The 13,206-nt window shown below is 40.3% G+C and overlaps 1 pseudogene across 1 annotated transcript; it reads left to right on the top strand.

Moving 5' to 3' along the window:
* The first annotated feature begins 2,100 nt into the window (after nucleotides 1–2,100).
* Nucleotides 2,101–12,377, top strand: LOC112284641 (protein ALWAYS EARLY 3-like; annotated as a pseudogene). The gene is made up of 19 exons (XR_016504325.1): nucleotides 2,101–4,249; nucleotides 4,528–4,626; nucleotides 5,077–5,139; nucleotides 5,251–5,328; nucleotides 5,613–5,799; nucleotides 6,084–6,328; nucleotides 6,570–7,026; nucleotides 7,204–7,302; nucleotides 7,580–7,836; nucleotides 8,029–8,427; nucleotides 8,569–8,744; nucleotides 8,862–9,142; nucleotides 9,500–9,593; nucleotides 9,833–9,864; nucleotides 10,112–10,303; nucleotides 10,454–10,585; nucleotides 11,009–11,212; nucleotides 11,338–11,766; nucleotides 11,948–12,377. The product of XR_016504325.1 is annotated as a protein ALWAYS EARLY 3-like (transcript).
* Nucleotides 12,378–13,206: the final 829 nt, after the last annotated feature.

Here is a 13,206-nt window from a genome sequence, read left to right as displayed (position 1 = left end):
GTGTAGCCTTTGATCTCACAAAAATCCCTTGTTGAGTAGGCCAACACTAAGTTTAACCTTGCAAAAGCACCCTCAAAAGTCAATATTAGCAAGGTCTTGAAGAAAACGTGACAAGTATGAAGCAATGGACAATGACCAACTTCAAGCAAAGCGTCCAAGGATAATTCACTTTTCTGAACTTGAAAAAGCACTTGTTCTATAGCTTCTCCAACAGCAAGCTCAAAATATATTATTGTCATTGAAGCTCATTAAAAAGCACTTTTGATACTTTATAAAGATGTTTGCAATCCTTAAAGGTATAATCAAGTTTTTGAATGGTTGGTTTGAGAAGTTCCTTGCTTGCTACAAGCTAAAGGTTATCAAAATACATAGAGAGGTAAGGCCAAGTGATCAAGCTAGTATCAATGCAGCAATGCTTATTCTACACACCCACATTGTAAGCTATAATTTGTGCATCATTTATAATATGGATGAAATATGATTCTTTTATAATATGGTGCCAGAGTGAACCATCACTCAACAACAAATTGTCAATTACAATATATATATATATATATATATATATATATAAAGAATACCATTGCATTCATAGCAAATGCCAATAGAATCTTTAAGTTGTTGCTTTTTTTCATTGGTCATGCCTACTAGCTTCATTGCTTCAACCACTACACATGCAAATAGTTGGGCTTTTATTATTATTTCAATAAGAAAATATGGATGATCAAGATTTTTTTTCAAGAATGGCTAAAAAAATTCAATAAAAAAATAGAGAAGGCATATTGGCAGATCCTTCTTCTAATAGACAACATATTGTTGCACATTACAAATGACTATGTGACTCCAAACATTGATATTTGTATGCTTCTCCTAAATTCTACATCAAAGATTTAGCTAATAGATGTTGGAATTATGGCAATACTTAAGTGATAGTATTGATGTTTCTATTTATAAAATATACTTGATCGAGACAAGCAATATAAGCTTAACATGTATAGGGTCGACCAATTGATGGCAATGCATTGGTCACTTACAACTTAAGTAGAATTACTTCCAAGCATAATAAAGAACTACTTCAAACATACTAGACTATTTGAGCAAACACTTGAAGTTGCAAATATTGATAATGGTAAAGAAATAGTCAAAGAAGAGCTAATGGGCATAATTTGGGATCTTCTATTACAAAATCTAATGTCAATCAAGAACCTACTCAAACTAGTCAAAGAGAATGGTGTGCATATTGAGCTAAATAATCAAGAAATTGTTGAGCTTATTTATCATCAACAAGCAAAGGAAAGACAAAGATGTTAATAATACCCTTGTCATTCACATTCATAAAAAAGCTACAGAGCCTTTTTATTATTATCTCCATGCTTAACGTTGAAATCTAAGTGAATATGCTATCTATAAGTTTCTTTGCAACATTTAGTGGAAGTTGCATATAGAAGGTCTCTACCAAAGCATGCTCGATTCTTGGCTAAGATGGTGGCCTATTTGCCTATTTGCACTCCCTTCCGCTTTTTCCATCTCTACTTTTGTTTCTTTCTACAAAGTTATATTTTTCTATCAAGGCCATAACTAAGAACTTAGGAGAGATATAACATAAATACTATAGAACCATGTCAATTCCTCCATTTTTTTTTTATATATTTTATTGGAATTAAAACTTAGTATGAGAAAATTTAGCAAAGGTAATATTGCATAAGAATATATATATATATATATATATATATTTCTGTCAAGTAATCACTCTACAATGATTTCTTAGAAAAAATAGAAGAAACATCATATGGCTCCCAAGCTTTTACAAAACAAAATGTCTCAATGGAGGGCTCAAAAAGAAGGTCTTAGGGCCGAATTTAAATATAAATAAATAAATAAAAATACATATATATATATATATATATATATGATTTTATGTCTAGGCCAAGCCCCAAATGCTAACTCCGCCCAATTTTCAAAAATTCATTGCACGTGGATGAAAACCACCCCGACCATCGGTCGCTCAATAAACCCTGCTGAACTCCGCGTCTGCACTACCGTCTGGTCTCCTCCCCCAATTCTCCACCCCTCGTCCCCCGGTCGCCCGCCTACTGGGGTTGCCAGTGGCTAGGTCTTTTGAAATTTTGGAGCAGGTCGCGAGCATGAAGCTGTGGCGGAGCTCGGAGAAAACATTGCGGGGCGCTAGATTTCGCTGAGTTGCCTGCGATGCAGGGCCCTGGATTGCTAGTCGCTGCACTGGAGCTCCCTCGCGGTATCATTTGAGCTTGCTCTTTGTCTTTTTGACCCCGCATTTGGTGTAGGAGGGGTAATTTGGCCAGGAATTGTCGTGTGAGTTTTGCGCGGATTGGTGGCGTTAGCTGTATGCGCATGACAGCTGCAGGAGGACATTTGTTTCGAGTTTTTCATAGTCGGATCAAGCGAGTTGGTGGTTGATCGAGTGTTTGTATTTCTTTTTGAGAGGGAGAGAGATTGACACACAGAGATTTCGGGTATGGTGGTTTAGAGTGATGAGTGATCGTTTGCTGTTTGTAGTTTAGGTGGCGCGCGATTGTATCCTGGTTCACACGTGATTTTCTGCTGAAAGAAAGAACCCGCAACTTGGTAGTGGCTTTCCATGGGATGGAGTTTACTGGCTTTTCCTGGCAGGTGCTCGACGTTTTGGACGTGGAACTATTGCGCGGGGCGACATTTGGCGAGCTTGGTGGCTTTAATTTGAGGTTTTAGTGGCTTCGGTGGAGGAATTTGGAGAGAAAGGGAACTTACGAGGACACGGATGTGTTTCTGTTCCTGTTGGCTTCCTGCTTTCTCTTGGTACACTGAGGCTGGCCTTGTTAATCTCGGGTTGCCTTCGATGTAGTTTGGGCTACGTAACAGTTTGGAACGTGACTTTTTCACGAAATTTTCAATGATCTCCCTCCAGGCTTCTCGTCTTCCAGGACGAAGGGTAGATTGTAAGGGATTGTAGATTGTAAGTGTCTCCCTTGATTATTCTGTAATCTGTGTTGACTTGTCGCTTCACGTGCCAAGACAACGAATGCAGTATTAACCATTGTGAAAACTTTAAGCTCACTTTCGAATGGTACTTGATGCTGTGATGTAAATTATCCGTAGCGGTTCTCTCTGCCAAATTGTTAGGAAGCAATGAAATCATTAATTTCATGTCTTGGCTGGTCTTTATGGATGCATCGAAGCCTACTGGTTTTGTCGACTGCTTCCACACTCGGGATTCTTTTCCTTTTTGTATCTGCTGAAGCTCATGTTGCTCTTTTTTGGAGCAGCTTATCTTCTTTAAGAATTTTCCGCACCACCTTACTTTTCAGTTGTGGACTATGCATTTGTTCCGTCTTTTCCTTTAATCTTCCTCCCCTTCTCATTATGAGGTTGTGATTTACTATCTTTTGATTGTACATCCTTTTCTCTGGTAGACTGTAGGTTGTTTTGTTTGCTGAGAGGAAGAATGATGGCACTCCCTGGCAAACACGTTTTCCGAGGGCAGTTCGAGTCTAAGTACGTGACCACTAGACTATCGCTTCGCATTATCTGATGGACTTCTAGAGATATTGTTTAGGGACACTATGAGGTGATTGTGAAGTTCTTTACCGATTAACTTGTGATTAGTCTAATTTGTGAATGGCATTCTCTCTGGCCAGCTTAACTACCGTCAGAGGGTGTTCGTTATACTATTTGCTTGTTCGCGTGAGACAATGTGATTTTGCCAACGCCTATCGTTTTTGTATCTAGCAAATGTGCGAATTTTAGGGTGAGTGTACTGGATTATTTGCAGTTTTATGGGTGTTTATCACATTTTGTACGCTACAGTATTGAAAGGTAGCATGACTGGGATTACTTCGCTGAGATTAGCCAGCTTAATACGCGGAGAAACATATTTTTTGACGAATCATCGAGTGCTGTAGATTAATGATGAGCATCCCCAATATTGAGTTCACGCTGAGTACTCCTCAATTAATTGCACCTAAAGAAGTGGTTTTCCTAGTTGCGAGATGATCTTTGTGGGTGCAATTGGGGGCAACTTGATTTTTCAGAGACTCCATCGAAGACCTCTACGCCGCCATCTTTAATTATTGTGGGGGTCATGTGCGTTTACTGTTTGTAAACTGGGAGTTCGAGGAGATTAGGAGCCACCAACATGGCATCGGCTAGACGGCCAAGAACGTCCTCAAAACCTGTGGCAAAGATTGCAGGTGGTGTAGATAGGAACGAAGATGGAACGGAAAAGAGTAAATCCAGGGTAAGGAAACCGAGCTTCCACATTCAGCTGCAGATATGGAAGATGTGAAGGATGCTTTTCGTCAATTACGGTTAACGTCATTTGAATGTTTGCCATAGCGTTATAATGCTTGTGTGGGATCACCTTCGCGGCGGGTTTCTGGTTGTTAAAAAAATTTGACCCTGCTGAGTGTTGTATGTTGTTCTATTCCTTCAGATCTTTGTTTAGCAAGTCTTGATTTTGTGAGCCCCGAGAACCATAGGTCAAAGAAGTAACGTGTGTTGTGGCTAGGGGTGCAGAAGCGAAAGCTGACAGATATGCTTGGATCTCCTTGGAGTAAAGAAGATCTTGAGATGTTTTACCAAGCCTTTCGCAAATATGGCAAGGACTGGAAGAAGGTACTGATCTGTTCTGCATGTTGCTTAATGCCTACACAACGGGGCACGACAGAGCCTGGACAGATTAGATTGAAGTTCCATTGTTTGTCATGCATTTTTGTGCATTTTAATGGAACCTGGTGTTATTCAAAGATTGGTTGATTAACTGGTTCTTAACTGGGTTTTACAAGTCGAATGCATTCTCAGGTCCTTTTTAGCTGCTTGCTTGCGATTTCTACTTCCTTTTCATCTGCCAACCAACCGTGGGTAGATATTGTGTACAGCAGCTAATACGATACTATGCAGAATTTGTACTTCTTTTCGGTAGTAATTATGTTACCTGGGGTGTTCTTCAGTTCACTCTAACCACCGAATAATGCGGATAAAGAATTGGTTTATGCTTTTACTATGGTCCACTGCATTTATTTTTTCGTGGTGCAAACTATGAGTCACAGAATTTGATGATTTCAGGTTTCTGCGAGCTTACACAAGAGAACGGCAGAGATGGTTGAGGCATTATATACCACAAACAAGGTACACGTCTAAGAGCCTGGAAGATTTCGATCTTTCGTCATGGAGCTCGAGTAATTTTGTTTTTATCCCTGAAAATGGAGTGGCTGTGACTTAGATGTTTGCACATTGCAGGCATATTTGTCTCTTCCTGAAGGAGATGTATCTGCTGCTGGACTTAAAGCCATGATGACAGACCATTATAACTTGTTGGTGCGTGATTTTCGTCTTTTGCTGAATGATTAAAAGAATAAATCTCATATTTGATTCATCTTTCAAAAAATTAAACTTAGGTGTACCCCTCGTCTATTTTTTTTTTTGTAGTCTTTTCTCAGCAAGTCAATAGGTGGCACCTTCCTGATAGACTTATCCAAGTTCTGAAGCACCCAAGTGCTTTCATTGTTTATGAAAACTTACCTGTATGCAAATCATTCAAAATGGAGGTGTCTGTCTTGAAACGGTTGTATTGCGCATTCCTGATTTGACAATTGTTACAGGATGTAAGCCAAAGTGCAGGTGCAGAGAGTAGTGATGATGGTGTTGGTTCAGAAGAGAGGTCAAACTATATTCCGCTCACGAAGAAACCAGTTACCAGCACAGGGATGGATAGCAGCAGCATCCGTTTCGATGGCCTTTTAGGAGCTAGTGGTTTTGGAGGTCCTTCACCTGTCAAAAGACCAAGAAGTAAGCTACATCTTTCGCTATCTGTGTAATTTTCGTATTGAAAAAAATTTAGGACTAGTCTGCCCAATGTTGGACTACGAAATTTACAATTAAATTGATGAGGGAATCCCTCGTCATGTAGTTCAGTCGAGTATGAAATTTCATATTGGGCTCCAATCTAGGAGAAATGGTTTAACTTCTTCACTCCTATTGGGGATTATTATCGTACTACTCTTTGCATTGAGTGACTTCTTAGAAGCAACCTAAGTGATTTGGTCAATTGATGTATAACATTGTTCATACAGCAAGCAGTATTGGTCCAGTAGGCAAACGCACTCCTCGATTTCAGACGGGCAAAGCATCGGAGAAAAGAATAAAGATCATCAAAGTCCCTGATTCCAAGCCTCAGAATGTGGTGGAAGAGGATTCAGACTCTGATGTAGCAGCTGCCCGCACCTTAGTGTCAAAGCCGACAACGTCACCATCGGCATCAAATAATCTCTCAAGGAGGAGCTTTAGACAATCCTCTGTTCACCAGAATGGTGACAAGGTACTCTTGGTCTGCTAACCTTGGCTCAAAAGCAGAAGTTAGACTGGTTTATAAGTTGATCAGTGACTTGAGGGCAGTCTTAAGTGCTATCTAGTGCTAAGTGGCAGCACGAAATTGCTCGATGTTTTGTCAGAAACTCTTTTGCGTTTGTCTCTACTGTCATGTTCTAATCGACAGCATTGGTGATACTTAAGCTGGATATGATTTACACATGGATTGCACATATAACTCTTTTCTTCAGGAGTCACTGTGGAGGAGAGAACCTGATGGCTCTGTGAAGCCTACTGCTTCGACAAGCCAAGCGGATAATCAGCTGGACGGAAGTCCTGAAAGCAAAGTTCTGCAGAACGAGGGTGCTACCAAAGCAAGCAGCAGCACGCATACGTCAGACGCAGATAGAAAAACTCCGAAAGTTGGTGACATTAAGAGTAAGCTGAAAAAACCGTTCTTCAAGAAGATACAGTTACAGAATTTGGATGATAAACATGAAGCTGCTCAGATTCGAGAGAAGAGAAAAGAAAATGTCAAGGAGTTGCTGGAAGCAGCAGAAAGACAACGCATCGGTGCGGATGAACCAGGAGAGGGGTCTAGTCCACCACCTTTTGTTCAGAGGAGGCGGCGTCCTGGTTCACCTCCTCCCAAGCAAAAGAAGAGAAGTAGACAACTCTTCTCTGGCGGTACATATACAAGTCCAGCTGGTGAGTAGTCCATTGTCATCGTTTGCTATCTTTATTCTGAGCAGCATGTCATACAGAATTAAAAATAGCTCTTCATCAGCTTTTCAGTATCTTTTGTCCTATTGTATTGCTTAATTACAGTGCTTTTCCGATATTCGTTGCCGAAACATTGAAAATATAGAACATACCTATGTGCAGTAGTTAGCAACAGCGGACTGGATGCTTTAGCGACTCTAGCGGCCTCGTCATTGGAGCTAGAAGGTCTGGAATTTGGTGAGAATTTGAACTTTGTTCCCAGTAAGTGACTTTCTTTCTCCTGTAAGTTGTTCGAGTAATAATGTGGTCGTGTATAGGGAAATATTTATGTCGAAAGGGTGCTGTGACGTGTATATGTACTATCAAGACTTACCGTCACTGTTCGGTTCTTCTGCCTACTATGCGAATTGGTCGGTAGTTTCCGCCTGAAAGTATGGCATACAAAGGTTTGTTGTTCTGCACAATCCATTAGAGTCTGCTCCACCGTCTTTCGTTTTGGACTTTCTAATCTGATATAACGTACACTTGAGGTTTGCAGCTACTTTTGAAGCTTATACTGAATATCTGAAACCCAAGGCCAGGAAGCAATCTAGCCTGGATGGTACAGAACCAAAACATGTTTCGAAATCTCTACGAGCCGAAGAAATGCGAAGTTTAGGCAATGATAATTTTGAAGGGGAAGGAGATCTTAAGACAGAGGAAGAGGAAGCAGCGTCTGAAGATAGACGCCCATGTACTTCTCCAGCAGATTCTAAAAAGCGGAAAAGGAAGTTTTCCGGTGATAAGGTTCTCAAGGTAATTTTGTAACATAGACCATCATATAATGTCAAACGTTATGGTGAATATCTTGGTGAATCTAATTTGCATAGTTTTCTCTTCAAGGTGCATATTTCAAGGATCTGGGAATGAGACTTGGGTTATCAGCGTGTGTTTAACGTGGGACTGTGAGGTTCAAGATGATAAAAGTTGTTTATCTTTGAGTTGCAGGTTGTGGCTCCAGTTCCTGATGGAGAGGCTTTTGTATCGCTGAAGCCACGAACCAAAACTAAAAGGCCAACTGGAACCAAGTTACTATCTTCTAAATCGTGGCATAAGCTTCTGAAGCAGCAATCAGAAATTGATGCAGTAGATGGTGCAGGTGCTTCTAGCCTTGGTAAGCAGACCCCTAAGAATGCAGAAGATCATTCTATGGACATCGACGAAAGTTCTCTCTCTCCAAAACTTGGGAGTAAGAAGAATGGGGTATCAGAGAAACTGCTTCCAGAACGTATCGGTACTCCCTCGAAGTCGGTTAATGGGGTGAATTCCCCACGTCAGGAGTCTAAGAGAAGAGAAAAAAATTTCTGCCCACATTCCACCCCTGAACTTGGATTAACCAGTGCTAAGGTAGGTATTCGAAAGACCAGATCTGTGTATATCAACACAGCCCTTGATGAAGCTGTGTTGAAAGAACGACGTTAGTTCATTTAACCGTCTTTGTGTATAAAATAGTTGCAACTATATATTGATGTGCTTGACATTATGCAGGCAAAAATCATTCATTGCCTATGCCCAAAAGTTCGGCGATGGTGCATGTGTGAGTGGTTCTACAGTGCTATCGACCTTCCTTGGTTCGCACGTAATGAATTTGTTAAGTATCTGAATCATGCAGGCCTTGGTCATGTGCCAAGGCTCACACGCATCGAGTGGGGTGTTATACGAGGGTAAGTTATCTACTGATTGTATTGAATTCGGTTGATAACTAAAGGTGGGAGTGCCAATGAACACTTTCTGTCATGAAAACGGGGTTTTACAAGTATATTGCCGTCCTGTGTATGCAGCTCTCTTGGGAAACCCAGAAGACTCTCCAAACGATTTCTACAAGAAGAGAGGGAAAAGTTAGAAACATATCGTGAGTCAGTGCGCACACATTATCATGAACTTCGAACTGGCCTTAGAGAAGGGCTACCCACTGATTTAGCTCGTCCCTTGACGGTGGGTCAGAAAGTAATTGCTCGTCACCCTAGGACGCGCGAAATACACGATGGGAGTATCCTTACAGTCGATCGTTCTCGCTGTCGAGTGCAGTTTGATACCTGAGTTAGGGGTGGAACTGGTCATGGTAAGTCCTTCGACTCCAGCATAATGTAGCAACTTCTCAACCCTTCTCTGGTGTTTGAAGGGAAGTTGAGATAGCTAATACCACCTGTCTCCTTGGTGCAATAATTAAGATGACTGATCTAAGTCAGCGTTAGTCTAAACTGTTACGAGGTTGTGCATGTTTTTACAATCATCGTTATGTATTGAAATCTGAGTTGTTTATCTGATTCAATTCAAAATCTGGAATCATCGAATATCATGCCTTGTTAGAAGCGCCGTATCCCACATGAGATTTATACAGCTTTCGACATTATTTTATATGAAGGTTCTGAACATTGGCTTTCGTTATCATGGTCTGACTTCCTCGCACCGTTTTCAGGATATCGATGCGATGCCTGCAAATGTACTTGGTAACATGCCTGAAGTGATGCGACGGCGTTTCACATCAGTGCAAGGGATAGACCGCACACTCAGTTATCGAAGCTGAAGACGTGGAGTATCTCCAGTGGTGTCGGAGGAGCTGCACGTGCAGCCTTAAATGAGCGCTTGGAGCTTCGGTTTACCATGTTAACACAACGTTTTATTAACAACCTTTCTAGTTGGTCATAGGTATGTGACTAGGCTCAAATGTGGTTTCTATCAATGTTGTTGTGTCGGTAGAAATACGATATTGGATGTCTAATCTCACAAATTCTTCGTATCATAATATCAGGTACTCTATATCCGTTCATGGAGCTACTTAAGGTTATACGGCTGTCCAACCATCTTTGCTGTTAGCCAGCATAAATACCTATCAACTATTGACCAGCCAGTCACTCGACCACAATTTGAAAAATAAACCTCTTGTTGTAATTGTTTGACAAATGTTGATTTAAAGTTTCTGAAATCAACGATTGTCAAGTTCAGTTTATGATATGATTTCAGTACGTTCTGAGCTCTTTGCCTTGTACAATTCATTATCCCTCTCAAAATGGTGGAATTGTGTGGACAGGCTGACACGCTAGATGCTGTACGAGAAGCAAAAGAAGTTACTAACAGAGCGGTTCGTGAGGCAAACGAAATGACCGTTAAGTCTGCTGTAGCCTCCTCAAGAGTTGGCCCGCACCAAACACGAAGTGGTCTTCAGTCAAGGGAAGCGGAAGTATGGGCATTGGCTGAACTTTCACGTGCACTTGATAAAAAGGTAGGAATTGCGGTATCATATGTGTTCCACCTAATGATCGCCTTTGCACATTGCGAATTTCACAGGACAACAAACAGGTTGATATGTTGGAGTCCATAGTACATTTTTTTTCTGTTCTTTGAGTGAGAATTCTTCTATGATTGTAAGCAGGAAGCGCTTGTTTTGGAGTTTCGGCAAATGAATGATGACGCAAGTAGCAGTCGAGGGGGATTTAAGACTCCTGAGACCTTTCAACGTCAGTATGCCACGGTCGTTCTCCAACTGAAGGAAGTGAACGAGCAGGTCCCGTAAAATTTCACTTTCTTGTTATTGGCACGTTCGTTGGTAACTTGGGTTGAATTCAATTCTAAGGTTTTTCATTGTGGATTTGAAGCCCAATTAGGCGGTTCGTGCTGTTCAGTAAAACTTATATATCCCGTCGTTTGGCTGAACATGAATCATCAACACAACTATTTGTCAAACTATAGGTCAGGTCACCTTGGCCGTCTTTTCCTATGCCACATCTTTTTGAGATGAAGAAAGGATTTTCAAGTATCTTGGACTTTGTTTTCAGAACTCAGTCTTTGAAGTTTGTTAATAAAACCGTAGTTGCTAGCTGAGTAGCTTGTGACTCATGGGTCTTAAATCTACCTCATGAGTTTATCGAATAGCGCTTGCATGTCATAGAAGCTTGTTTTTGAAGTTCTTGTTGTGAACATTCAGCAGGTTACATATGCTCTACTTCAGTTGCGGCAAAGGAATAAGTATCAAGATAACGCTGCTCCTCCATGGTACTGGTTGATAACTCAAGGAAGTTTAGATGCGGCGGAGCCTAGTGAACCATGGGCCTTGGACAGAACCCCGGTCCTTTCAGAGATAGCTGTTTCGGCTAGAAAGCAAGCCGACCTCATGGTGTTCACTGCAGTGAAGGTATGTCTAATTTTCTCTTCCAAACTTGCGTTGTCCAATGAAATCAAATCTACTGCAGTGAGTTATCACAGTTTCGAAAGGGATCTTAACGTGGATCTCAAACATGGTTTATTTGTGGAATGCAGGCCATGGATAATTTAAAAACAGGAGAAGATGCTCTTCAAAAATTAGGATGCGCACTGGATGCTATATCTGTTCCAGGATCCGTATCAGCTCCACTTCAGTTATCCCTTTATCCTGCTCCAACTAGTGAAGGTGATGTACCCCAGGATGCTTGTACACCAAGTGCTCAGCCAGGGTCACTTGTTCAGTCGTCTTCATCTTCAATCACAGAGGATAACAGCGAAGTTGACACCGGGACTGTAGCTATCTCCAGTAGGTTGTCTCAAGCTGATATAAGTGAACCTGGTCAGAGGCCTGCAACTCTTAAGGTAGCTGCCCAAGATCTAACGCAGGATCTCAACCATACTGAGACTCAGCAGAGTGCAATTAAGGATTGCACGTTTCCTGTGGAGCTCATGACCTCATGTGTCGCTACGTTGTTTATGCTGCAGGTATGTACCTTGAAACTACCTAGAGCACGTATCGACGGTGGTGTGCTTTGCAAATATTCCACTTGCATGAATAAGTACGTTCATTATTTGGTGTATGCTTCGAATGCCTAAAAATTTATGGTTGATTAAGCCTTGAACACTATGCTACTGATAATTGCATTATGTTCTGCTGTATATGCAGACACTATCTGACAGGCCCTCTTCAGCAGCTGAAATGCAGCAGACCTTGGACTCTGCACTGTTGACGTTGAGGCCCAAGTCGTCTAAGAACAACGCTATTTTCAAAGACATAGAGCAGCAGTTTGCATCTGTGAAAGCACAGATCACGACTCAGATACCGTTGCCAACCTCCCGTCCTTCGTCACCCTTTGGAAATTCTGTGCTTCCTATTGCCGCTCAACCCGCTCCTAAAACCCTGTAGCGGATTTGCCTCTCAAGTGCTCTCGTACACTCCATAAAATTAGAACCACCGACAGCCACTTCTCAGTCTGCCAGGAGTCTCTTCGTTGTGAATTATGAATTGTTCAATCGTTATTAAAAGCCGGGATTGATTAAATTTTGTATTCTCGGTTATACAAATTAATCACATTGAGTTCCAAATTGCTGCGAAACCGAATCCGCCAGTGTAACTGTTTTTGTGTATCAAACGTTGCAACTCGTTCGGAAACGGTTTCTGTGATCTTGATGAAAGTGGTAAAACTAATTTTGAATGGATGGTGGTTTGGGTTTTCATTGCAGCCCACCTATGAGTTACTTCCCGAGGTTAGGACTATATGTTGTGGCCATAACTTCCTTGTGGAACTACAAACTCCATAGCATAACGTTATGTGATTATTAATTCCCTTAACCATATATATATATAAATATATAGGGGAATGTTAAATAGACCAAAGCTTTTACTAAATTGACCCACCCATCTTAACCATCATGAAAAAAATAATGATTTTTCTCTATTATTGGATTTGCAACCAATAAAAATCAACTACATTCATCATGATTACCATATTCTTCATCATGATTTTTAGCAAAAGCATGAGTCTATTCAACATTCTCATATATGTATATATATTTAGATATAAATATGCATTTTAAGAGTTTGATAATATGGTTTATATAAACTATTTTAAATTAATATTATATTTGTTTTGATGAGTTTTATTAAAAAATATTCCAACTTTTTAAATGACTTACAATTTTAATTGTATGAATTTTCAAACAACTTAAGGGATGAAACATGTAAAATATTGATTACATCACCAAAACATACAATTCATACAATACACCTTATAAAGAACATATATATATATATATATATATATATATATAATCATAAATAATATTTTAAACATTCTTTAAGAATCTTCCATATAATTATTCTATTAAGGTTTTTTGATGCATTTTATTTTATGTTTTATGTCTATGATTTTTTATTTTTATTTT

This window comes from Physcomitrium patens, chromosome 7 (genome assembly GCF_059467195.1).
Source record: "Physcomitrium patens ecotype Gransden chromosome 7, ASM5946719v1, whole genome shotgun sequence".
Classification (NCBI taxonomy): Eukaryota; Viridiplantae; Streptophyta; class Bryopsida; order Funariales; family Funariaceae; genus Physcomitrium; species Physcomitrium patens.
The sequence above is the reverse complement of the archived record's forward strand: the minus strand, read 5'-3'. Positions and strand labels throughout refer to the sequence as shown.